The sequence below is a fragment of the Ailuropoda melanoleuca genome, chromosome 2, assembly GCF_002007445.2.
Source record: "Ailuropoda melanoleuca isolate Jingjing chromosome 2, ASM200744v2, whole genome shotgun sequence".
Classification (NCBI taxonomy): Eukaryota; Metazoa; Chordata; class Mammalia; order Carnivora; family Ursidae; genus Ailuropoda; species Ailuropoda melanoleuca.
In genome coordinates this window covers 34971691-34999072 of record NC_048219.1, presented here as the reverse complement: position 1 = coordinate 34999072, position 27382 = coordinate 34971691, and the positions used below count along the sequence as shown (strand labels likewise).

General features: G+C 41.6%; 1 protein-coding gene and 1 long non-coding RNA gene across 7 annotated transcripts in view; one reads left to right on the top strand and one right to left on the bottom strand.

The window, feature by feature from the left end:
- The window catches only part of LOC109489383, a 38614-nt gene extending 17920 nt beyond the window's left edge, over positions 1 to 20694 (top strand). For both annotated transcript variants that reach the window (XR_002142370.2, XR_002142369.2), the window contains exons 5-9: positions 2842 to 2917; positions 3053 to 3146; positions 12104 to 12228; positions 17311 to 17432; positions 20131 to 20694. This is a non-coding gene — a long non-coding RNA (uncharacterized LOC109489383). The remainder of the gene's footprint in view (positions 1 to 2841; positions 2918 to 3052; positions 3147 to 12103; positions 12229 to 17310; positions 17433 to 20130) is intronic.
- The window catches only part of NFIA (nuclear factor I A), a 586444-nt gene that overhangs the window by 546549 nt on the left and 12513 nt on the right, over positions 1 to 27382 (bottom strand). The gene's annotated exons all lie outside the window — the stretch shown is intronic.

Sequence of the window (27382 nt, the reverse complement as noted above, 5' to 3'; positions counted from 1 at the left end):
CTCATGGGGTTGTAGTGAGCATTAACCAGGTGAATGTGTGCGAAGCACTTAGAACCGTACGTGTTCAGCAAGTGTTAGTGATCTTCCTATTAGTCATCCAAGGAGAATACTGCCATCTTCCTGCTGAGCGTAAGTGGAGGCGATGCAGCCCCCCTCCCTCCTTCACCCCTTGGCTGTCCACATCAGCTGCAGACCCCAGCTCTTGGGGGGAATGGTTTCCAGGGCCTTGTATCAATGTAGCAGAAGGAGGCAAGGAGAAAGACATGCCCAATAAAAGCAGGGGACTGAAAACAACCCTCCGGCCAGTCTGGCTGGGCCCCCAGCAGTCGTCCCTGCCTAGGGGCATCCCTACCCCCTGGTAGCCACGGCCTGTGGACGCTCCATGCCTGCTGGCTGGAGAAAAGACCACACTCAGTGTTCTTGCCAAGTGATGGGTGAGAGGCAGGCTGGTGCCTGGCCTGGCCTGGCCCGGCCCTGTGACACAGGAGCCTGTTGCCCCAACTGAGATAATTTTCTTGTCACAAGGCCTGAAATTGTCACTCGAAGTCATCTTCAAACTGGTGTTCTGAAACAGGGCCAAGTCCCCAAGCCTGAGTTTCCAGGCTGGGGAGCTGGTGTTCCCTAAAATGCACCTTTCTAAGAAAAAGAAAAAACTTAATACAGCTCTACCGCTTGCCAGGGAGAATTAAGTGCCAGTGTCTTTTTTTTTTCCCCCCTTTTTTCCTTTTTATTTTTTATTTTTTTGAATTGGCTATTTGGATGTAGATGGGAAGCTTCAGAGTCTTGCAAAAACAGGAGGAAAAAAAAAAAAAGAAAAAGAAATCCCCTACCTCCCTGGGGAGACATTTGAGGCATAATCCAGCCTGAGGGAAGTTTGAATGCCAAGAAAGCCGTGTTCTGAGCTAGTCAGAATGTGGGCACGGTGGGCAAGATTTGGGCAGCTGCACAGCTGCTGATCAGCTTTCTATTCAAACCCACTCTGGCAGAGGGGAAATGTTCTTTCTTTTTTCTTTCATCACTTTCTTTTAAAGGAAAAAAAAAAACCCACCCCCACAAACCCCAGCATGGAAGATCCCGAGACATACTGATGCCACTGAGAGGGGAGACCTAGGTCGTAATCCAAAGTTGGTGTCAGGGGAACCTCCCCACCCCGCCTCCCCTCCCCCATCCCAACCCCCATCCTACAATAAAAGCTTCTCTAAAAGGCAGCTCAGACAATGGATCAGATGCCAAACCATGTGAAGTGCCCAGAGGCAACTCCAAAACACCCGGCCCACCAGCGGGTAGAGGCTGCCAAGGAGCCAGATGCTGGAGCTTTAAAAATATCTTCAGCTGCTTGGCATCTGCAGTTGCAGGCTGCTGCCTGGGAGAAGGAGCAGGCCGGGGCTGGGACAGCCGGGCAGGCGGCAGCAACCCGCCTGTATGTAATGGAGAGCGCCTCGAACCACGGGGCTGCCCATTTGGCCTTGTTAAATCACCCCCAGCATATGGTGAGAGACATCTGCCCAGGATTTGGACCTCACAGACTGGAAGAGGAGGGCTCCACACAGACACTCTGAGGCTGGAGAGGGTGGAGGCAGCTGGGAAGGCATTTCTAGGGCCAAGGGCCTCGTTTCACAGAGGAGCCGGGATTCTGAGAAAGAAGGGGCTGGCTCAAGGTCATGCAACAGCCTCCTGTTGGATTCATTTTGGTTCTTTGAGCCTCTGTTTACCTATCTGTGAAGTGGGGTAAACAGACACCTTACAGGCTTGATGTGAGGGTTAGATGAAATCATTTAAGGGAATGGCCCCCTGCTCAACGCATTTTAGTTGAATATATTTCTCGATCTGCCAATTCTAAATGTCAAAGGCAGCCACTGACAATGGTATGTGTTCAAGAGGCTTCAGAAAAGATCCAATACTTTCCCAAATTCTAACTGCTTAGTGCTGGAGGGAACTGCATCCTTTCGACTATTAGAGTACAATTACAGTGCAGCCTTACTTGCGTGGCTAAAAACGTGAAACTGTGGAAACTTTACTTCCAGGTTAAGTTTCTTTTTTTTAGGGGCAGTCGTGAGTTTCAGTGCACACTTTATGGGAAGTCTTAGAAACTAGGAAAACTAAGAGGGGAGCCAACATCTTCATTGGAAAGCAGCCCTTAGCCTCTCAGAGCCACTTAGCTTCCCTGTACCTCAAACCGCAACTTCAAAATCGAAATTATGGTTTTCTTTTTTCTTTTTGGCTTCCAGATCACACTCTGCGATGATCTTTGCACCACTACCCTCCCATTAAAAAAAGCCACTAGGAAGTAAATTCTTAAGGAGGGCAATGGCCCAGGCTGGAATGTAGTAGGGAAATATACTCCCAGAGTGCATTAAACAAGGAGAAATTCATGCAGATATCCTTGTGGACGTTGGCTCTGCATGAACACCTGAGGTGACTGGAGGTACACCACTCTTCCCCCCTTGCATACGAACACTTCATAAATACCTCTAAAGAATATGAGCTACCCTTGGAAGTATCCAAAGTCCCTCCCAGATCAAATCTAAAGACTTTCCAATACAGTGACATTATTACTCTTTCTTCACAACCGGAAATATTTGTAATGGCCTTACCAGTCTTTTTCTTTCTTTCTTTCTTTTTTTTAAAGATTTTATTTATTTGTCAGAGAGAGAGAAAAAGAGAGAGTGTACACGTGCATAAGCAGGGGGAGCGGCAGGCAGAGGGAGAAGCAAGCTCCCTGGACGTGGGACTTGATCCCAGGACCCTGGGATCATGACCTGAGCCAAAGGCAGACGCTTAACCGACTGAGCCACCCAGGCATCCCACCTTACCAGTCTTTATTTTCTTTATTTTATTTAGAAGCCCAGTGGTTTCTAATTCCCCACTAGAGACACCAGTGGTTCCAGGTTCCACTCTAGATGGGACGTATGACTGGGTAAGTTTTGGTTTAAGGATGGGCCATAGGACCTACATGGATCCAGAGTGACTCTTTGTTTTTTTGTTGGGAATGATGGGACTCTTTCTTTTTCCATATGAATGGTGAAGTAACTCAGAAAAATTCCTGCCTTAGGATTCCAAGGAAGGCCAAGTGGAGAAACTGGGTGACTCCGTGTTGCTGGATCAAGCCATGACTGAAGACAGTGCTACCTTCAGGCTTTTTACTTGTAAGAGCATTTTATAATTTACATATATTTTATTGATATAATATGCATATTATATTTATAATTTAAGCCTGTTTGAGTCATGTTTTCCATATTCAGCAACTGAAAATACCCAGATGTGCTCAGGAAGCCCTAAGAGGTTATAGACATTTGGCCCTTGCTTATCTTTAGATTGTCAATTAAGACTTAAAGTGTTGTTGGTTTGTTACGTATGTTACATGGCAAAGCCATTAGAGCAGGTGGCTGAGTGTGTAGATCTTGCTTGTGTAGCATGAATAAGATAGTCTTCTTGGATTGGGAATGAGGGTAAGTGGGGACAAGTCCTCATCTGCCACCAAAAATGCCCTTCCGTCTCTTCATTTCTCCACCTGGACTGATAAGTGGGTTGTATTACATTAGGATTTGGCAAACTTCAGTCATATATCTATTATTGTTATAATTTTTTTATGTTCCCCTGTGTTACTAGTTACTTAATATTTTTCTTTAAATTAGCCCATTTCCTCAATTTTATAAATCATTTAGGAGTAAAATAAAATGTATATTATTAAAAAAATGGAAAAGCCATTGTTTAATACATGTGTAAATGAGTACATAATTATTAACATAAAAAATGGTTGTTTACCACCTAAAATTACCTTGCATATGATCCATTGGGAAAGTCTAGGAGTTGATCAATGGTTTTCAAACTGTGTTTTTTATGGGCTAACTTATTTAAATTTAAATTATTTGCAGTGTTACACGGTATTTAATTTGGTAACAGATTTTTAACTATTTTGATAATTGAAATTAAAATCCCTGAATACCCTTAAATCTGTATGTAAACATATTATATTTATTTATTTTAAAAAGATTTTATTTATTTGAGAGAGAGAGAGAAGGAGAGAGAACATGAGCAGAGGGGAGAAGGGCAGAGGGAGAGGGAGAAGCAGACTTCCAGCTGAGCAGGGAGCCCGATGTAGGTCCCAATGTGGGGCCCCATCCCAGGACTCTGAGATCATGACCTGAGCTGAAGTCAGATGCTTAACTGACTGAGCCACCCAGGTGCCCCTACATATTATATTTATATTAGAGACCACTATCATAATTATTTGTGCTGGTAGGTTACTAATTTTTGTATGTGCTCAGAAGAAAACTTAAACCAAAACTTAATTAAATATATCCACCTTTACACATGAGCACTTCATAAATACCTCTAAAGAATATGAGCTACCCTTGGAAGTATCCAAAGTCCCTCCCAGATCAAATCTAAAGACTTCCTAATACAGTGGCATTATTACTCTTTCTTCATGACCAGAAATATTTGTGACACCCTTACCAGTCTTTTTTTTTTTTTTAAGATTTTATTTGTCAGAGAGAGGGAGGGAGAGGGAGAGAGTACGCGCGTGCACAAGCAGGGGGATTTATTTTATTTTATTTTATTTCAGATATATTTAATTTTATTTCAGAAATAATTCTTATCAGAATTTAATACAGAAAAAGACATCACAAATGGGCAACAATCTCAATACCCACAGAATCCCTTTGATGTTAAAAAAATAATAATACATGTCTGTATATACATTCTAACTTATAAATATGTCACTGATTAGGACTACTGTAGCTCTGCAGGGGTCTTTCTGGAATTCAGATTTTTAACCTGAAGTTGTATGAGTACCCCCAATAAATGCCAAGTTAACATCAGATCAATTGCTTTGGCCAATCCTTTTGTCAAACTGTAATATTCTAATGCAAAAACTTCAGACATGCTGATCTCCATGATTCACATCATAGACCACTTTAGAGTTAGTGTAAATTTTGGGCTCCTCCAGTCTGATTTTCATATTTATGTCAAAGATACAGAGAACCATCATAAGTGTTGTTACTGATTCAACTCTGAAACTGAAATGTCTCGCTATCCAGCCTTCAAGCTTCTGGCCCAGATTAAATGAAGAGTATCTTGAGATTGTGAGTCAAGCTGTTAACAAAAAACAAACAAACAAAAAGCCCACAGATGTTACCACTTTCGCTACTTATCAGTGCAATCAGAATTTTCGTAAGGCCACGTATGCAAAACAAAACACCGAAATAAAGACGATGCTGGGGCTACGCTGCAAACATCACCTATCGCTCCAGGATCAAATATTGGGGGTGCATCTGAATCAACTCATTGCTCTTGATGGTGGAGCCTGAGGAAGTAAATGTTATCAGTTTGAAATTACAAAGCAACATTTTCTCAATATGATGGCAGTATATATGTCCACACGTGCAAACACACATCCACATATACACACTCAATTCTGAAAGCCATATGATCTTTAACGTGTTCTTCCAGTTCTAAAAATAAAGTCCTTGTTTCCCCTTGGGCTGAGAAACCTCAAAGCTGTGGTTGGGAAAACGAATCCCGAAGCGACAGGTAACATTTGTACAGTGCTTTTCAGATGCACAGAGTGCTTTCACTTGAAGGAAGAGTATGAATCTCAACCTAGAAGCTTACTCTTACTTTTTCTGGNCTTTTTCTGGGAAGCTTTCCCTCCCTGCCCCCCCCCCCCGACACAGCATTTTGGAATTGTTACTTTGCACGCTTGCCTCTGCCCGAGGACTGTGAATGCCTCAAAGGGACAGACCGGATCTTGCTCATTATTGTATTTTCCGTGCCTAGTCTTGTGGGGAGTATCTGCTTAATAAGTGTTCCGATGCTTCAATGAATGAATGGTTTTGTGGGATCCAATAGAAAACTGAGCCCTGGATGATTAAGTTCTTTTTTTTTTTTTCCCCATCAGCTCAGCACATGTCTTCCCCATCAGGAATATTTATTAAGTAACAGCATATGTTGTCCTCATCAAGGAATATTTATTAAGCAACAAATTTGCGCATAAAATTTGGCAAGGTACCACTCATTCTGACAACCATCCTTTCCTCTCAGTCCTGACTATCCAAGTTCATGTCCTTAAAAGCTTTTCTGGGTCTATTTCCTTGAGCTCTTATCAGTACACATCTGACCCATCCCTACGTCTGGGCCTCTGTGCATGTGTTTCTCTCCACCTGGAACACCTTTCCTCATCATTTCCGGACGGTCATTATTCCCTGCACTTGTACCCTTACTCATGGTCTCTTCTGGCCCAGCCCTAGCTGGAGGTAATGAATTCAGATATGCCATTGCCTGAAACTCTCCAACGGAGCATTTCACTCTTCTGCGTATCATAGTTACTTAGAAACAGGCCCTCTTTCCTCTTCTGGATTTTGCTCTCCATGGGGAAGCACTTGCACTAAATTATTTTTGTGTTTATCAGTACACCCAAAGCCTACAGTAGATGCTGAAAAAATATTTGGTGAAAGAATAATGTGTCTGGTCCCTGTGGTTCATTCTGCCTCTGTCTGAGACAACTGATAGTCACCATCAGACTTAGTCTAGAATCCTGGAATCTTGAATCAAATCACTCATTCCCACCAAGAAAACAAAAGGAAATTATTCCTGCTTTTCACTGATGCTTACACATTACCAGCTGCATGCTCCTGTGCAGGATACTCAGTTTTTCTAATTCCCCAGCTGTTCTTCCATAATCATGGCGAATAGCATATACCCTAAAGACTGAAGTGAGCTCCCGTATGGAAAGGGCCTGGCACGTGGCAAAGGTTGAATAGATATTATTATTACTATTACTATTACTATTATTATTCTCTATTATTACAATGGTGGTTGCTATTATTGCCAAAAGAGGCTGTAGAAAAATGTTGTGAAAATTGTAAACTAAAAGGCATGTGGATAGAGAGAGGAAGAAGGTTAAAGCTGTTTCGTAGTTGAGGAACCAGCCTCTTCCAATGGAGAACTCCCGAGGGTAGGCTTTGTGTCTTTTCTGTCTGTGCATCCCTAGCACTTAACACAACGCTTCGTACAAAAAAGCGATGCATTAAATGCTTTCTGATGGGACCATATTCATTTGTTGATTATGTGAACAATAACTTTGGTATAGTGAGTGTTCACTGGGTGACAGGTAGTGTTCCAGATCCTTTACAAACTGTCTCATGTGCTCCATACAACACTCCTGCTAGAATGAGCTACTCTACTATCTTGTGGCAGAGGCCACAGAACTTGTCTGTGTTTGCACAGAGAGTCAGTGGCAGAGCCGTGATGAAGATGCAGGTCTATCTGATTCTAATGACCACTCTCCAACCTGCTGCAATGCACACTGCAAGGTTGCCCCACAACGTTCGAAGGTTCATGGAATATTCCAGGCCCTGAGCTAAGGAGGTGGCAGAGGTGATGGGAGACAGAGAAGGAAGCAGCAGTTCATCGCCTTTGGGGACCGATTCCTTGGAGAGGAACCTGAGGGGGTGGGGTAGGCCGAGGAAAACTGAGGATCACAAAGAGAATTCCTGCTGCAGGCCAGCTAGGGAGCCAGGCTGCCCTGTTTCTTGCACAGTGCACTTCCCTCCACCCAGGTCCCCGCAGTTTCCCTCAGAGATTTCCTGACAGGCCCTGATCAAGGTCAGCAGTGGTCCACTGCAAGGCAGGCCCCTGCGCACGCGCTCGGTAACAGCAGTGCTAATGGGAACTTGGCCCTGCCCCAGACGGGTATGGAAGGCGGCTGTTGGCTCTTGTAAAAATCCTTGGTCCAGGCTGGTTTTTCCACAAAGAGAAATTCACCGCCCTGAAGAAATGCTATCGCCTGTTCTTGGTGCCAAACTCGAGGAAAATCAAGTCGTGAGACTCTCTCCTCTGCCTGGCTGAAATGACAGATAGCGAAAGAGCTTTCAGTTTCCTCTCCCCCAAAAAAGTCTGCCAGAGATATAAATATTTAAAAACAGGAGCTAGACTGAGAGGGTTAGCTTTCACCGTGTCTTCTTTGGCAAGCGTTCGATCCACCCACCAGATATCATTTTATTCTGTGTAATGGAATGGCAGTTCTGGGTCGCACATCCCAACTTCTGACACACTGCATGGAAAAAAAAAAGACTGTGACCCTTGTAAACTATTTCTGTCGTTGGAAACAGATACAGACCCAGGTTGTGAATGCCAGATTGAACATAGCTATGAGCGGTTTCAGTGGTGGGTTGTTTTTTTTTTTTTTTCCTGCTGTTCCTTATTTTTATCTCCTGCTAAGAAGTCCCCTCTCTCATTTCTGTCCAGTAGGATAACTCCTCTTCCTTGCCATACAGGATTATTTATTTATTTACTTAGCTGTTCTCATCTCAAATTGGTTAAACAAAGTGCAGGTCTGTAATAACAGTGTTGTCTGAATTTCTTTGTTTCTCTCACATGGCAGTCCCTGAAACTATGACAGATACAGGAAACAATTCAAAGTTATTAATTCTCTTTTTCATATAGAGAAGTGGGTGCAAACCTCCATGATATTAAATAGGTTTGAATCATCACAGATGACCTTCGCAAATCTCGGTCTTTATACTTTTAGGTGGATTAGAGGAAACTAATGAGGATTTTGAAACAAGCTTTGGACTAAAACTCTCATCATGCAAATCCATTGAAAAACCCCATAACTTGCAAGCACAATTAACCCGATCCCCAGTGCCCACTGCCCCGTATCTGACTCTTTGTATTTCCTCTTATTTTACTTTCTTCATAAAACAGTAATAACAATGCAGTCGGTATGTTTCTCTGTCATCAGATTCCACGGTCCTTGTTCTTTCTTTTTCTTCTTCTTCTTTTTTTTTTTTGGTTCTAAATTGCTCTGTCCTCAGAGTGCTTTTTAATATGGTTTAGGACTCACAAGAGTTAATAGGCAAGGGTGGGGGGAGGAACCCACTTGTTTTAAGCCTGGAGCCTGTCACCTTTTCTTGGCAATTACACTGCTAATGGCTGGATCCCAAGCAAAGTGGCAAAGAATATCTCTTCTCACGTTCCCAACTCACAGTGCATTCCCAAATACCAGATGGTGTTTTTGGAATCCATTTCACTATGTTTGATATGACAATACTTTTGTATAATGTTAAATTATATATAACTATTGCAAATAGCTGAGATCAGAACAACCAAGAAGCGGAAAATTAGACACAAGAAGGAAAGATAGAAACTAAAGACTGTGGACTTTCATCTGCCCCCATTGTGTCCTGGTTCCCTTAGATTTTCTTTTAATCTGCAGAGGATTGGCAGCCGGAGGCTGGGTGCGGGGCGGCAAGGGGGGCTGGAGAAGTGTGGGGGATGGGGAGGAGCAGAAAGTAGTTCTGCCGCCGTGTTGTTGCAGGGAAATTACATCAAATTGGGATCCTCTCGCAGCTAGAGTTTGGTACACATCATGAAAAACTTGCCAGACGTTTCGAGAGCAGCGTCATCTCATTTCAATGGCCAAAAACCTCAAAATAAACCAAAGAAGCCTGATAAAGCCCCATGCTCAACCCCTTTGGAAATGGGGTGTTTTTATTCTGCTGAGAAGGACAAGCAAATGAATTACCAGATCTTAAAATCTCAGTCACTGCCTTAGGAACCATGAGAAGGACAGCGAGAGAGAAAACAAATACAGACTCAAAACGGTACAAAGGAATTCAACAGAAACAGTTGAGAGGCTTTTCCGAGTTTGGGGGCACATGGATATACTGATGGTATTTCTAAAACAGTGGCTAGAACTGGACCCTAGCAATAAAAAATATCTCAAAGAATCCACCCTTGAAAAACCTGGGTCACACCAATGGAGCCGTAGTGCTACCCCAGATGGCCAAATGGGGTAAACATATCACTTTAATTTAAATTTTCTGGCTATTTGACAATAGACAACCTCTGGTCCTCTTTCCCCAACCTTCAAACAGGCCTTATCTCCACATTGCAGGACTTATTGATTTCAGCCCAGAGCGAATGCATTACAGCCAAGTGATAAATTGCTTAAAATTATTCTTAAATGAAAACGCTGGAAACCTCCAGAGTGGCTTTTTGAATGGAGGGTGGGCAGGACAATTTCCAAACTGCCCGGATCGCAGATTCTTGCAGCCGATTGATTCCTTCTTCGGCAGCTACGTTGCTAACCTTCAGAGCCCATCCTGAGCACCGAGGGCTTACCCTATTCATGCTGCTCGCTTGGGTTTTTCCCTACCACCAGTCATGGCTCCATGCTACCCTCCTCTCCACAATCACCCCCTCCCCCACTCCCCCCCATAGCCGAACACGAACCCGTGCTCCCTCCCCGGAAAGCTCCTACAGCTCCAGTGACTACTACATAATTAACAATAACTTGTAGTAATGCAATTTAAGAGTCCTTTTAATGGGCAGCGATGGTAGAATGTATAGCCCATCTTTCTTTGTCATCTGAGAAAAGCGGCCCCATGCAGAGCTGCTGGTTGCTGAGTGACGCTTTGTTGTCTGCACCAGACACAGTACCAGCTGCACTGGCAGGTAGCCGAAGTGCAAGGAGATAGCTGCCAAACTATGCTATACAAAGGGAGCTGTGCCAGAGAGAAAGGGACCTTTGCGTGCGATGACCTTTGACCCCCAAGCCAGCATGGATCCCATATTCATCCCTTCCAGACAATTGCATCTTTCATTCCACCACAAACTATGATTAGAAAGGGGCCACTTGTGATGGAGTTGGTTAGCTTATAAGTTCCCAGCAATAGCGTTATTGCTTTTTTCTTCTGTTTTAATGGTGACAGTATTTTCCTTAAACCGGGGTAGGAGGAGAGGAGCAATTAAACGAGGGAAAATTATAAAAGTAAAACAGTAACCCAGCCAATGGTGTGGGGCAGGGATTCCAAGCAAGTGAAAAGCATGGAGACAATGACCATATGGCATTTAAAAAGTCAAACGGAAATTGAACTCTCACCTGATCACGGGGGAGCTTCCCACAAGCAGATCGCTAGAACTGTGCGTTTTTAGGGAAACTGCGAACTTAACACTGCTATATAATACTTCTTTCGTCCCACCAGCGACGCTTTTGTTTGGTCAACTTAGATTAATGAGAAACTAACAGCTTGTATTTGAATATGTCCTAGCAAGTCCACTTTTGTTCTCCTTTGAAAAACACCAGTGCTCTTTGGAGAATGGCTTTTATTTTGTGTTTTAAAGCCATTCTACCTCAGGATTTATGAAAAGAAGCCTAAAGCCTCAAGTAAGGACCCACCTCAAAGTCAAGGCAGCCCTTCTGAACCTACCTCTGAGCCATTTTGTCTGGTGGGCAGAGCAATCAGTTGTCAGAGTCACACAGCCACACCACAGCGGCCCGAGTGCACCTAGGAAACGTTCTTGAAGTAGCTGGAATGTAACAAACTGGAGTTTCAAATTCTACATCTTTCCAGAAAAGAAAAAAAAAAAGCAGCCTGGGGTGTACATTGGGGGGTACACTCAGAATTTTTCCAGTGGCAGAGGAGTTTCTGGAATGGCCCCCTTTTGATCTGGCTTCCCACTGAAGGCATGGTTCCGTGGAGGCAGGGGAGCCACGGATACCTGCGGGCCAGCCTGAGGAGCCGCACCTGACTTCAGGCCCCCACGTGAAGCCGTCTGTTCTTTATTTTCCCTCTGTATGAAGCTAATGGGATTTGCAGTTGATTAACCTCAGCTCTGGAGAAGTGATCCCGTCTGGGGTTGCAGCTAGCAGGGCGAAGGCGACTTGTACTTCGTAAGTGAGTCAGACAGCAACAAGTGTTCTCCCCCAAAAGCAGAGGCCCAGAGAAATGGGTATGAGAAGGAGTGTCCCTCGGGTCCAGAACAGCCAACAGGCATGGAGGTAGACTGTGTTTGGTATCTGGGCTCCAAAAATAAAGTGCTGGTGTCTAGATGACAAATTTAACCAGGAACATGAATCTTCTTCTTTAAAAGATTTTATTTATATTTTTGAGTCAGAGAGGGACTGAGTGGTAGGGAGGGGCAGAGGGAGAGAGGGAGAAGGAGACAGAGAGAGAAGCAGACTCCCCACTGAGCAGGAACCCTGATGGGCTGGATCCCAGGACCCAGAGATCATGACCTGAGCTGAAGGCAGATGCTTAACCAACTGAGCCACACAGGCGCCCCCTGAATTTTTTTTTTTTTTTTTTTTTTAAAGTCCCTAACACATGGAAACCCTGCTCTGTGGAGCGGCTGCAGTGTGGTGGTTAAAGCATGGACACCAGAGCTAGATTGCCTGCCTTCATATCCTGGCTCCCCTACTGTTCGGCTGTTTGACTTTGAGTAAGTTACCAAACTTCTCTGTGCCTTCTTCTCCTCATCTGTCCACTGAAATAGTCATAGTAATCAAGGAATTGTAATGAAGACTAATGAATTAATATTTGTGAGGTACTTAAGAATTGTGCCTGGCCCATTGTAAGTTTATATGGAGAGATATGTGGATTTTTCGGTTTTTTTCCAGGAAAATGTGCATACACATTTTTTTCTATCGGAGTCATTACTCTGATTCAAGAGAAATGTGGTATTACTTCAGCAGCTTCTGAAGACAAAAGACAGTAGTGTAGGGTCTCCTGATATTCTGCTCGGCTAGAAAAAAATTTACAAAACTAACTCATGTTTTAAATAGTTGTGAGAGNTGAAAGATTTATTTTATTTATTCGACAGAGATAGAGACAGCCATCGAGAGAGGGAACACAAGCAGGGGGAGTGGGAGAGGAAGAAGCAGGCTCATAGTGGAGGAGCCTGATGTGGGGCTCGATCCCATAACGCCAGGATCACGCCCTGAGCCGAAGGCAGACGCTTAACCGCTGTGCCACCCAGGCGCCCCAAAACTAACTCATGTTTTAAATCGTTGTGAGAGACAGTAAAAGATGTAGGGTTAACATTTAAAAAAGGTGTCGGGTTGTTTCTTATTGTTCTATGTCAAACAGTAAAGGTTGCTGCTGAATTTTCTGAGGGGAAACTTCCACATATGGTATATTTAGTGCATGAAATGTGGCAGTTGGATTCCTGTGTGTGTGTTTTTTTTTTTAAATTGTCATATAAACAAATAATTCCAAACATATTTCTTCTTCGTGGATTTGTTTCTATTTTGCAAATTGTTTCAGGCATCAATAAACAGGATTACACAAATGTGCATACAACTGCAAAACTCATTTAGTTTAGCAAGTGCTTCTCACATACTCATTTACTCAACAATGCTACTTTCAAGTCATGTCAACATTCCTCTATTGCTGCCTCATGACTAATACAGTGTTACTTAAACCCATTTCACATCTTCCATCCCAGGAACACCACCAACCTTTTTGGTTTGTATCACCTGGTTTCTAATTAAAATCCAATTGAGAAAAAGGTCTTCCGCAGGACCGTAGGTTCTCCCCCAGCACACTTACGGGGTCCCCGGAAAGGCTTTAAAATATAAGATCACTAACGTGGAAGCTCATTATAGGAAAAAAAGCAAAAACTGAAAAGCACATTAGACCAATTAAGAGGCTGTGAGCGAGAGGCATATGGGTATCGCATAGTGCGATGGTTTCATTGTCCGCTTTTTATCAAGGAGGGTGAAAAGAATTTTTCACTTGCAAAGTAATACTTTGCCAATTTCAAAATGTTCAGAATAGATCAGCAATATCCACCGATGATGGAACGGAGGGAAACACAACTGAAGCCCCACAACCTCAGCATCATAACAAGAGAATCTGCTATTTAGTGTGTCAGAGATTTCAAAACGTGCAACCACTCTAACCACAGCAAATAGGAAAACAATACCCGTTATTCACTCAATTTTCTTGAGCTAAAAAAAGGCGAATGATAACAACATATGCTCTAAATGTGACCCATGCAGTTTAGCTTAAAGGCAAAATAAGATAAAAGTCAGCATTGCACACAGAGTTTAAACAGAAACATACGTATCTATACACTTCCTTTCCCTCTCCATATGTTACCCTGTGGTGGAGATTATAATACTGTGCATCACACCTTTCACTCAAGGATCTCAAGCCCCTCTCAGAAATGAACACAAACCCGTACGCCAGCCCCGGGAAGCAGGTGGTGAGTATTATTATTACCATTTTACAAATGGAGACACTTAGTGTTCCCGACTTCTAGTTGATTGAACTCAAGGCACTGGCGCGCTCTGGGTGTGTGTGGGTGGGGGGAGAAGGGGGTGTTCTCTCTCTCTTTTAAAAATTTTATTTTAGTGTCAATACAAGTGAATTGTAGCACTTAAAAGTGCTAACAGTTCAATGATGGCATTGTAAAAGGATTTGCTTCCCTGCCATTGACTTTTCTTCATCCCTGAAACTGCCAAATGTAACTGTCGCTAAGAATAATGATCTCAAACTTTCTTCTAGGTATCTCTCTTGGATAGAATTTGGAACACTAACAAATGAAAGTCACAACCCAGAGAAGGGAGTTCTTGAATTGGACGCTTTTATTACCAGGAGTAAAGCCCCGGCATAGCTTAGAATTGAAACTGACAAGTCACACCCTCGGTGATCCAAACTCCTGGGCTGTAGTTAGGGAAGTCGATTTGCACAGCTTTCTAAAGCAGCCCAAATGTAAACCCAACGCAGAGAGGTGTGCTTCACAGCAGAGTTACCCAGGACGATGTTTTCACTTTAAGTTCTCAGCTGCTAAATTTTAACCCAAGCACAACACTTTGGGAACCTGAGGTCTAAGTAAGTCAGCATACACACAGAGGGGTCTACAACCCAGGCTTCCCAGTGAAAAAGGACCTTTACAGTCAGTGAGCTCAACCCAGCTTGGGGATTTCCTTCAGAATCACTACCTTCCTGCCAGGTTCATGTCCTCTGAAGTAGGACTTCCATTTGCTGTAACTGGTCCTGGTTAAGTGACAACATTTCTGAATTTGACCCAATGGATTCTTGGGAAAAAATATTTTTAGAAATCATAAAAATCATTTTGCTTTTCAGGTCTGAGTGTCTAAAGGAGAAATATTCATTTTGCCAAAATCAGATTTATAAAAATACCTATCTATGGTACAGACCATTCTTATGTTCTCGATGAGACCCAGCACAGTGTGAAATACATAGAAATTCTGGATGGGGGCTCAGGAAGCCTTTGTTTTTTATTTTTAGGAAGATCATATATAGCCATTGGAGGAAAGACCCCCACAAGTCAGAGCTCCCTCCTCTCTTTTCTGTCAAAAACAAAAACAAAAACAAAAAGCCTTAAAACAAAGTAATAAGAGGATACATTTATCTAGTATAATAGCTAAAAAATAATAATAGTTAACACCTTCGAGTTTTTCTTATGCACCAGGCACTGCACTAAGCATTTTATAAGCTCGCACCCCTTTTAAAAATTCTGAGAAAACAGAGTCTAAGAGAGTTTAAGGAACTTCTTTATGGTCACACAGGAAATGCTTTTGGATGCTGGGTCTGTTTGTCTCCAGAGGGCATGCTCTTTATCATTGCTTATACGGCCCAAGGACAAAATATTATTTATGTGGATTATTATGGCCTAATTAACATAGGAAAAAAATGAGGTAGCAAATAAAAGAGTTGCTTGTAAAATTATTTCTTTACGGAGAGCTGCTGCACTGGGTAATTATGCATCACACACAGCAGTCCTAGGTCGCCTTTGTTCCTCTGCATTGATCTCCCTTCACCCAGCTTTCAGCAAGCCCTCCCAAAGTCTCAGGGACTATATCATAGTTGCCTTTGTCTTCTCTGGAGCTAGGACAGTGCTGGTCATAAGCACACGCTCAACAAAAGTTTACTGAAGAAATGAATGAATAAATGAAATGACTCTAGGTTCTCTGAAAACACATTGATCCGTCGATGGATTATTGGTGGCAACTTTTAGAACGGTGGCCAGTCTTCCCAGGCATTGAGCCGATCTCCCCTTCCCCCCGGTCTGTGTGAACTCGTGGCATGCAAACGCACTGATGTTAGCCTGGTAAACTATGATTAGGTCCGGGGCAGTGGTGAGAAGTGACACTGGGAAAGGCATTCTATGGGCAGCTAGAGGAGGAACACATTAGAGACTTGCTACTCATTTAGAAGAGGTGGCAGTGAGTGATAGGAAATTCTGGAAAAGAGGCAAAATCCTGATTCAAAATCTATTCTCAATAAGCATAAGGAAAGATGGTCAACATCACAAAGAATTAGGAAAATCAAATTAAACCACAATGAGCTAGCACTTCATATTGTTTAAGGATCTTGAAAGCTGAGCCTGCTGACTATCTAGAAACCAACCAAGCCAAACCAAACCCAGAACATAGTAAGTGTTGGTGAGGGTATGAAGAGAAGGGAACCCTCGTGCATCGCTGCCGGGAATGTAACATGGTATAGCCACTGTAGAAGGCAGTATGGTCACTTTACAAGAATTAAAAAATAGAATTACCCTATGATCCAGCAGTTCCACTCCTAGGTGTATACATATCCCAAAGCACTGAAAGCAGGGACTTCAACAGATATTTATACCTGTGTTCACAGCAGCATTATTCACAATAGCCAAAAGGGGCAAAAAACCCAAATGTCCATCAGCAGATAAAGAGATAAACAAATGTAGTATATACATACAATGGGGTATTATTCAGCCTCAAAAAGAAAATTCTGACGTAGGCTATGACATGGATGCATCTTGACAACATTATGCTAAGTGAAATAAGCAAGAAACAAAAGGGAAAGTATTGTATGATTTCACTTGCATGAGATACATAGAATAGTCCAATTCGTCAAGACAGAAAGGTCAGTGGTGGTTGCCAGGGGCTGGGGAGAGGGAGGAATGGAGAGTTATTGTTTATGGGAATGGAGTTTTAGATGAAAAAAGTTTTGCAGAGGGATGGTGGTGATAGTTGCACAACCGTGTGAATATGTTGAATACCAGTGAATTGTACACTCAGAAAAAGTTAAGATGATACATTTTATGTTATGCATATTTTACCACTTCTACCATTTTCATGTTATGAATTTTTAATTTAAAAAACCTCTCCTCACGGGCAGCAGGCAATGGGCTGGAAGCGTGTAAGTGATTGTAGACTTGGGATAGGCCTAATCTTTCGTGACACTTTAACAAATTCCCAGTGCCCACCATCATAGTAAAAGCGTGCTTGGGGAGGGCGCGGAGGGCCCCTTGGCAAGCTCCCAGGGTTGGGGAAGTGGGTGGCAGGTGCACAGCCCCAAGGGTGTGGTGTTTCCTGAGCCTGTTGGTAGGTCCCACCATCTGGCACACAGGGCTGAGAGTTCCCAATCTCTGCTTTGAACACCTTTTGAATTTGAGTGGGTCTGGGGATGTTGAGCATAAAGTCTTTGGGTTAGAGAGCTGCTTCCCTTTCAACAGTGCCTTGAACTTTTAAAATGATTGCCACGCCAGACAGAGCAATACTTTTTGTTCCAGGTTGACTTAAAGGACATTACCCTTGGGCGAGTTCCTTCCTAGTTACAATGAGGACATTAATACAGGACATCACAATCAGATGCCTAATGATTTTTTGAAGATGTAGACTAACTCCTTTCATGGTAAGTGGTACTTGGTATGATTATTTAGGAATCAAGAGAATTCAGGAATTTAGAGAAAAGGTGCAGAACTGAATTTTGGTTACTTCATCCCTAAGCATTAGGACTTTAAGTGACATGGATGATGATACCAGTATCTTCCTGTTTATTTTGTTTTCAATCTTTTATTAGCGTTGCTTTCATATCTGCTACTGACACTAAGATTCCCCACAATAAACCTGCGAAGAAGGCAAGGCAAGAATTTGGTCCACTCTGCACATGAGGAAATTGCTGGAAGTTTCTTAAGACCAGAGCCCGTGTCTTGTTTCCCTTTGTATCCTCAGTATGGGGCTTTTCACTCCAGCTTGGAACATAACAGATTTTCCGCAAGTTCTTGCTGAATGACTCAATGAATGTATGGAAAACTTTCAGTTTACTGCTTAAGGTTCTCTAGTAACCAGGCTGGGCCTGGAATGCTTTCTGATTTCTCTTTCTACAACGACACCTCGATATAAACAGCATTTTTTCCTGAGCCAAATTTCTTCTGGAGAATCTGTCCACCAGCAAGGTTAAATACATCTTAGCCAACCAGCCACGAGCTTGGTGGGCTGAATGCCTCAGTGGTTTCCCCTTAAGTAAAAGATGTACATCTTGATTGGAAGCTGGCAAGGTAACAGTGCTCCTATCGGATCCCTCTACGCCACCCTGCACCTCACAGCCCCTCCCCCGCACCAAGCTCTCCGGTTGCAGGCTTCTGTCCCCCTTTGCTGTCCATGTCAGGCTATTCCTTGGTTTGCCTGCCTTTCAGACTAGCTGCTGCAGGCCAGACTGCCTTTATCGCCTGTTTTTCTATCGCTATCTTATCAGGCAATCCCCGCTCCACTCCTGTTCCATCCTTCCAGGTCTCCCTGCTGGGTTCTGAGCCTTTGGTAGCTGTGCACTCCCCCCACCACCCCCCTGCACAGGGCGAACTGCTTCTCTCCTTCCCCTTCTCTCTCACAGTCTGCTCTGTTTCTCATTAGGGGAGCGTGCATTTTAAATGTCTCAACAGCGTCTGTCTCTGCAGCCACAGTTCCTCTGCTTTCCCATCCCCCCAGCCCCCTTCCCAAGACAGACACTAGAGTAGGGGGCATCAATTTACAGTTTCTGGCCAGATACCAGATGTGCTGGGTGGAAGCAAATTGTCATAGAAAATGTTTGTAATTTCAGATAAAGATCAACTCAAAAGTGGTAAGGAGGGTAAGGAAAGAAAAGAGCTGAAGTTTGTATTGTTATCCCAATTGATAATATTCCCAAGCAGTCTCTCTCTGTCTCTGTCTCTCTCCTTCTTTCCTTCTCTTGCTCTCACTCCCTTTCAGCCAGTTTCTCTCTGACACAGGCTCCATCCCGCCCTGATGCATCACCGTAACAGGGGAGCTGAGAAGAGATTTTTACTGGATAATGGTGAAAAGTGATAAGTAATATTTCCAGGAGAAACTTTTGTTTCCGTGAAAGGTGTTGTAGCCTCTTAGGGATGGAAGATGGAAGGGACCAATGAAGTGATCTAGTTTCACCTCCTAATTTTGGAACCTCACCAAAAATAAAGAAACATGCCCAAGGCCACACAGCAAGATTGAGCAATGTTGCCTATTGTAACATTGCTCTTGGAGAATCAAAAAGCACAACAGTATATTAAAGACATTGAAATTCAGCAGTCAATAAATAAGTTTACTTATCTGTCTGGTCAAGCATAATCCTAACCTATTCAATCACGTCACTTTTTTTCTCTGGGAATTAGGGATTAGTGTCTACAGAATATACTTTCACGAAACCTGGCTTCCTATAAGAAAGACCGGCACTATCTCTAGTCATTTAGGTCTTCAATGGTGTCTTTGCACCCAAACAAAGATGCTTCTAAAATAACTGGAATTATTCTTGAAATGATTTCAGGGGGCTTGTAGGGAATGACTGTGCCATCTGTCTCTGCTCTTTGGAGATGGTTGCTGGAGACATGAAACACTCCCATCGGGTGACCTATGTTGATTTCATCTCCAAAAGGAGAAAACTCTTCTTATGTGGCACCTCCAATGAATGCTGCCTTCCAAAGTTAGAGTGGAGGCTCTGAAGAAAACATTTCAAATGACAATTAGATGAAATAAAAATCACCAGACTTAGTACGCACCACATTTGAAAGGTTCTGGCTGCTTGTCTACGCACAGATACCAGGGAGTAGGGGACAAGAACAATATTCTGTGATAGTAAATGTGCTTTAGAGGTTGCTAAGTGAAAGAAGTCAGAGAGAGAGAGACAAATACCATATGATTTCACTCATATGTGGAATTTAAGAAACCAAACAAATGAACAAAGGGAAAAAAAATAAAAGACAAACAAAAAACCCAGACTGTTAAATATCAGAATACCAGAACGAACTGGTGGTTGTCAGAGGGGAGGTGGATGGGGGAGGGATGAACTAGATAAAAAGGGATTAAGAGTACGATTATCTTGATGAGCACCGAGAAGTGTATACAATTGTTGGATCATTATATTGTACACCTGAAACTAATGTAACACTTTATGTTAATTATACTTTAATTTAAAAAATAATTTCAAAAAGTGCTTTAGAGGTAAGATAATAGAATAAATGGGTGGATCTTTGAAAACTGAAGTGGTTGATCTAGAGACTTATGCCTGGGTTCCCCAATTGCTGCTTCTTTTTCCTTTTAGTCTTTTCTCTCCTTTCCAGGTGGTTACATGCAGGTGCGTGAACCAGCCGAAACACTCACATTTGCGCAGTTGGCCTTTGGACTCCACTGGGATCCAAGAAGGAAGGCTGATGATCTGGTAAACTAATTCACTCATAAGGTGAGGGCCATGCTGTGCCCACAGGTGGCATGTCAGCCAGTGATAGCTTGCAATAGAAAGAATTTGGAGTCTGCACCTCAGATGATAGCGTGTAGGTGACTGCCTACCACATCTATGTGTGCTGATTGAGAAAATAACATGAACAACATAAAATGGTAGATCATTTAGTTTCCACTGCCATGGATTCAAAGGGAAAGAGCTGGGTAGGCGAGGACTTCAGATACAATAATTGTCCCCATTTTCAGGAGGGGAAGTTTGGGGTCCTTCTATCTCCTCAGAACTCTGAACAGGAGAGGTATGGCATAACTCTCAAGTCCCTGTAGACAACAGTAAAGGGAAGGAACAGATTATTCTGAACTAAATTGAGTGAATTTTTCTATTACTTTCTAATTATTTTAATAGGGCAATAGGCAACCATAAGGACAGAATTTGAAATCAGAATTTTTCTCAAAATGTTACGTGGTATATTCAAATTACCTAGGAAGGCATTTCAAAGCATATCTGCTTGCTCCCCACCCCATCTGAAAATGGGGCTTCAAGGTATGTGTTGAGGGAAATCCTCAACTCCTCAGTGTGCTGATAATGCCCTATTTTAGAACCACTTTTAGGGAGTTTGTCTCTAGCTTAGGTTCGAATGAAGGCCCATGGGTTTTGGGGCCACCTTGGGGTAGTTTTATGACATGAGGGAATTTATTAAATCTTTGATGTCTCAGTTCTTTTGTTTGGAAAATGAGGATAACAATACCTACATTTGAAAGAGTATAGCTCAAAGTGTTTAAAAATGTCAGGCCAGTGACTGGCACACAGTACAGTGCTCAATAAATGTGAAAGTCCCTCTGTCTCTAAACTTAAAGCCACCAACTTATGCTCAGAAAAATGAGTGTGAGCACTGCAAATCCTCAGGCATTAAATAAAATTTCAGCATAATGCCCTGTTGAGGCAGAGAAGTAAGCTATTATATTTTACAAGGAGTCTTAGCCTCCAGAGTGGAAATCAAAAGAGTCTTTGGTTAGCTCTTAGCTAATTAGAAAGTAAAATCAAGTAGACCAAATCTCCAAAAATACCCATTGAGATATTTTTGTAGATATTGACAAGTGCCCAGAGGATCAACCAGTGGGAATGATTTTGCTCAGGAAAGGCAAGAGGTCTATGAATAATGTTGAAGTTCTCCAGATTTGACTCTTTGAAGTATAGACTGTGCTCTTCTTTTTGGAAAAGTCAACATTTTAAGGGCTGAACTTTTGGAGAAAATCAATTTCTGGATGGCAAAGGTGTGTAGGAAAAGCTGTTCACTTAAAGATTTACTTATTTATTTGAGGGAGAGAGAGAGCACATGTGTGAGTGGGGGTGGGGAGGGGCAGAGAGAGTCTGAAGCAGATTCTGAGCTGAGCTTCGAGCCTGATAGGCTTGATTTCACGACCCTGAGATCATGACCCTGAGATCACAACCTGAGCCAAAGCCAAGAGTTGGACACTTAACCAACTGCATTATCCAGGTGCCCCAAGGATGTTCACTTTAAAAAAAAATCCAACTATGTCTTTTCACAGCAGACCTTATAATTTACTGGTGTTTAAAGACTTTGAGTGGTACAAGTGGATGGAAAATGAAAGCTGACAATGAAACTACTACTAATTAAATACTAATTGAAAATGAAGAGCAGTTCCTTAACATTCTTTATCTTCTACCTACCACAGCAGCTCATTTCTTGCCTGGTCTTTGAGCTCTTTTTCTGATCACATTGGACGAATCACACTGGATGCTCTTTCCACTCCTATTTCATCTTGATGCTTTACAGGTTCTGTTTACTTCTCTGAGATGTTCCCATTTCTGTCTGGTGAATTTCTCTTTGGTCTTCAAAACGGCTCAGATCCCTCTCTTCTTAAAGTGTTCTCTGTTAGTCCCCAGACTGGGGTTATGGTTTCTTTTTTAACATCCTATGCAAATCTCTATCATTCTAGTTACCGCATTGAGCTGTAATTATCTGCTCCCTTGTCTCTGTCTCCTACGATAAGGTACCTCGCATATCATAGACATTCAATAAATTGTTACAAAATTTATTTATTCAACTACTATTTATTAAACACATACAATGTGCCAGGTGCTTTTGTAGATATAGAAGACATGGCAATGAAGGAGAGTAAGCCCCGGACTTCCTAAAACTTCTATTTCAGTAGGGATAGACAGACAATGTATAAATGGTGAAAAACACAAGGGAGAAGAAATAAAATTGGTAAGAAGGAAAGAAAGTGTGTTTGTATGTGGGTGGTAGCTAATCTAGCTGGGATAGTCAGGGAAGGCACCCATCAGATGAGTTTTGAGCAGAGATTTCAAAGAGTTAAGGGAACACACTCTGTGGATATCCGGAGGAAAAGCATTCCAGGCAGATGGAAACGTGAGTGCAAAGGCTGAGGCAAGTGTGTACGTGTCCCAATGGTAGAACAGCAAGGAGGCTATGTAGACGAGTGACTGAGAAATCACAGACATGAGGTAGGTCGGAGAGGGTATGTGACTTGCCCGGGTGGCTTCTGTGCCCACAATCTCACTTCCTTTCCATCCGCCCTCCGAACAGTGGCCAAAGCAATTGTTTAAAATGTGAATCTTATCATATTACTTTCCTGTTTAAAATTCTAAATTGATTCCTCAGCACTTCCAGGACTACCTTCAGATGGCTGCCAGTGCACTTCTCCCAGGACTGTCTTGCCCCCAGCATACCTCATCCTGGGCACACTGAATGAATAGCTCTCCTGGCAAACCAATTTGTTTCTCTCATCTGAATTCTATGTGTTGCTTTTCCTCTGAGCAGTTGCCTCTACCACAAGGCAAATCTTCATATAACTCAATCAACCTTCCAAATTGATCAATAATTGTCACTTGTTCTGAAAAAATATTTCTGGACACCTAACTTTCTTTTAGCTCCCTGCTAAAATACTTACACTTACCCCTAAACCTAACTCTAAAGCTAAGTTGGACCCAAACCTTAGTCTTGTCCCAAATCCTGCCTCATACAGCTCCAACTGCAGTGCTAACTGCAGTCCTAACTTCAACCTAATCCTTAACCTAGCTTGAACCAACCCAGACTTGACCCCAATCCCAACCTTGACTCTATGTTAGCTAGCCAAGGATCCATTTAGTGTGATATGTGTGGCTCTTGAAAAGACAGAGCGTGAAGTCCACCATTCCAGTACTGAGCTTCCTTGCAGTGAGGAATGCTGCTGCAAAGGGCTGCAGGGGCTTCTCACCATGGGCAACTGCTGTCTAGTCAGCGGGGTCTATGGGTTCTCCAGTCTAAGAGAAATCTGTCTGAACCTCTGATTTGTTATCTGCATACATTCAGTAAGTTACTAAATCTCTTCATGTCTCAGTAGAGGCATTGATAAAATGGAGAAAATTAAGTTTATGTCACAGATCTCCAATAAATATGACATAATCAAGTACCAAAAACACAGTAGGCCATTGGAAGGTTAGCTGAGTTGGGCCATCTCTATGATGCTGGGTCTTGAAGAGGTCCTCTGAAGGGTCCCTACCCTCAGTGAGCAAAGTATTTTCCATATTAGAAACCTAATACATCTTATTGGATAATAATATTATTCTTGAAACTTGATATAATACTACTTCATTCTAATGAAGAAGATAATAATCTTCATCTCTTATATTTATGCAGAATTTTGAAATAAAACTGTTTAGTCTCTGCTGTTTAAATTCCAATAAGCTTTAACAAAGCAACAAACAAGCAAACAAACTACAGTACTATATTAGGATTTTGACCTGAATGGCATTGAACCTATGAATTAATTTGGGAGAAAACTGTTGTATTTGCAATGTTTATGACATACCACATTATAGCCCTACACTGGGAATGGACTCATTTATTAAAATCTTCTCAGTAATGATTTCTGGTTTATTCATTTAGGTTGTGCATGTTTCTTCTAGGTGCGTTATGATTTTGCTTTTGTTATTATTGGGGAATGGAGTCATTTCCCATTATGTCTTTTATTGACCATTGTTGTATATAATTCTCTTGTGGCCATCACTTTACTAATCTACCTTTTTTTAATTGAAGTATAGTTGCATATGAGGTTATATTAGTTTTAGTCATCTATTTTATTAATTGCAACAGCTTTTCATTTGGCTCTTTTGGATTTTCTAAGTATTTAATCAGGTCACCTGAAAATAATATTACTTTTGTCTTCCTTCAATAATTGCATCTTGTATTTCTGTGTCGTATCTTTGAGTTGGTCAGAACTTCCAGGAAAACATTAAGTGATAATGGTAATCTGGAGCATCCTTACATTGTAGCTGATTTTTTTTTAATGGGGATGCTTCTTGTTTTGCCGTTAAGTATGATGTTGACTATTTTTGTCACTACATTCTAGCTTCATTGCATGTGGCTAGACAAGAAAGCCTGTCCAATTTCCACTTTAGGAATTAATTAGTGTGTGTGTGTGTGTGTGTGTGCACACATGTCCATGCACCTGCATGACATAATAAATTTTTGTAGAGGCTTCCTGAATGCTTTTGAAGATGGCGTATTCTGTGTTTGTAGAGGTCAACATTGTTTAGTGGCCTTAATATTATTAATTATATTTATTTAAATTCTCCATGTCACTAATTCTGGCTGGTCTAATTGAACTAGAAAAAGCGGATAAATCTGTGTTAAGATTACACGTACAAATTGTGTTCTTGTCAGTTTCTCTTTACTTTTCTAGCCAGTTTTGCTTTGTATCATATGATATTAGATTAACTGGCACATAAAGGCATTAATTACCGCTGCAGCTTCATTATGCTATTTTCCATTTATAAACATAAAATAATATAAATAATCTGTTTTTCTCTGTTTAATTACTTTTGCCGTGAAGCCTACTTTGCCAGAAATTAATATTATATTTCCTCCTTTAAATTTTATTCTATTTAATAATTCTTTGCCCTTGCTGTTATTTTTAGTATGGACACTTTTGTTTGAGGTATGTCTGCTGGAGGCAGCAGATATGTGGATTTAATTTTTTACTACAATATGAGAATCTTTGTTTCCTAATATTGGAATTTAACCACTTACATTTATTGACATGTAGGTGGCTTTGTTAACTTCTGTCATTCTGTTCTACATGACTTAGTTCCTTTTCCATTTTTTGCTATTTCTTCTGCTTTGGAGGTTTGTTTGCACATATGGAATGTTGTATGTATTTTTTGTTTCCTTAGTAATTGAGAAGGTGTATGTATATCCTCTTTTCAACTTAACTTTAAGTTTCCAAAATCCAGGCTTTGTTTTATATTTTTCTAATTATCAGAGTCAACAATTACATGGAGTTTTAGAATCTCTTCTATGTGAGGTAAGGCATTTGGTGAATTTTTTTTCCCTCTTCTATTCAGTTTTGTAAAATCTTTTTGCCCCTTTCCGAAGACCAGGCTGTGCTAGGTATGGATCTCTTACTGATCTTTGCCTGAAATGCAGTAAACTTGGTCAGTTTATAAATGTCTTATGATGTCTCTTTCCCCTTCAGGATCAGAAAGTTTTGTTTTGTTTTTTTCTGCTATGTCTTTGACTATTGCTTCCTGTCCACTTATTCTATTTTCTTTAGAAACACTTGTGTAATCTTTGAGTTGGATCTGGGATAGGTGTCATTCTCTGTCATATGAATTTCACACTTTGTGTTTGTGTGTATCTGGGGGCATTACTGAAAGTATGACTTTGGGGGCATGTGGCTGGCTCAGTTGGTACAGCATGGGACTCTTGATCTCAGGGTTGTAAGTTCTAGCACCACATTGGGTATAGAGGTTACTTTAAAAAAATTAAAAGAAAGAAAGTATGACTTTGAAATTTCTGGGTCAATTTGCTTAATGTTAATTCTGCTCTATGGTAGACCTAATACTGTTAATTTTCTGGACTCACTGCTTTAGTCAATCTCATTTAAAATCTCATGCTCTAGTTTTTATTTCATCACATAGTTCTTTCCAATGGCATCCTACTCTTGTTTCAGAGAATAGAAAATTTTCTATTTTTTTCTTGCTGTTTCTATACATAATGATTTTCAGAAGATTTCTTCAAGTCTCTCTTTACTCTTGTTCATAAGCATTTAATGCTTTCTGTTTTTGTATGTTCTTCTTATTTATCTAACTCCAGATGAGGGAGAGAATGATATGGATCTATTTTTTTCTTACATATGGGGACTTCTCCTGCCCCCCCTCCCCCCGCTCTCCAAGTGGATTCTGGTGAAATCCTCTTCCCAGATGGTCTAATTGTGTATCAGATTGAGGTCCTGGCCTGATTTCCAGTGTATCAACATCTTCCTGCTATTCTGCTGGTCTGTCATTAGAATATCTTCTTATTCCAAGGCCTGACTCCTTAATGTTCAGAGAAAATGAAATATATAAAACTACAGCTCCCAGCATGTGAGGACACTTTGGCTTTTTCCCTTTTTTCCCCTTGCTTTTTGCATTTTACTAATGGAACCACACTTCAGAGGATGCATAGTGTTACCACCAGCTTCCCTGCCACCGCTACTCAGTTGTTTTGTGGTAGTTTCATTATCTTAATGAGTGTAGAAAAATTAGTGATAAAAGAGGAATGGTTATGTCCAATTTTTGTAGACTTGTGTTTTTAAACCAATAGAAAGACAGCATGAAGTGACATAGATCTTGCTACCTGTTGTCATGTGCTTGTGGGCCTTTAATATTATTTTTGGAGCATAGTAGTCATGGGCTGGTAATCATACATTTCTATTTAATATCATAGTTGTGTCGTTAGCGGAACTTCCTACCAGAATTGTTAGTGGGTCAATTCTTAGAACCAGTTGTCAGTATTTTTAAGAAGTCTTGGCTTCGTTGGTAGTTTAAGTATTGGACACTGGAAAGAGGCTCCTAGTTAGAAACCCTTTTAAACCAGAGATCTCCAATTCTTCCCAACGAATTACTCCTGAGAGGGTGCCCAAAGGGGCTTAATTATTACACTTTCCAGGTCTTTACTTATGTTGCCTTGAGCCCTGTATCTTACTAATGATAGCTTTGTGATTATTATTCTTCATGTGGAAAAATATTAATGATATGATTAATAGCTAACAAATTTTAAACAGCCAACCTTAATACAGCAACACATTAAATTAGGCAGGATAACTAGGTGATTGAGAACATGAATTTGG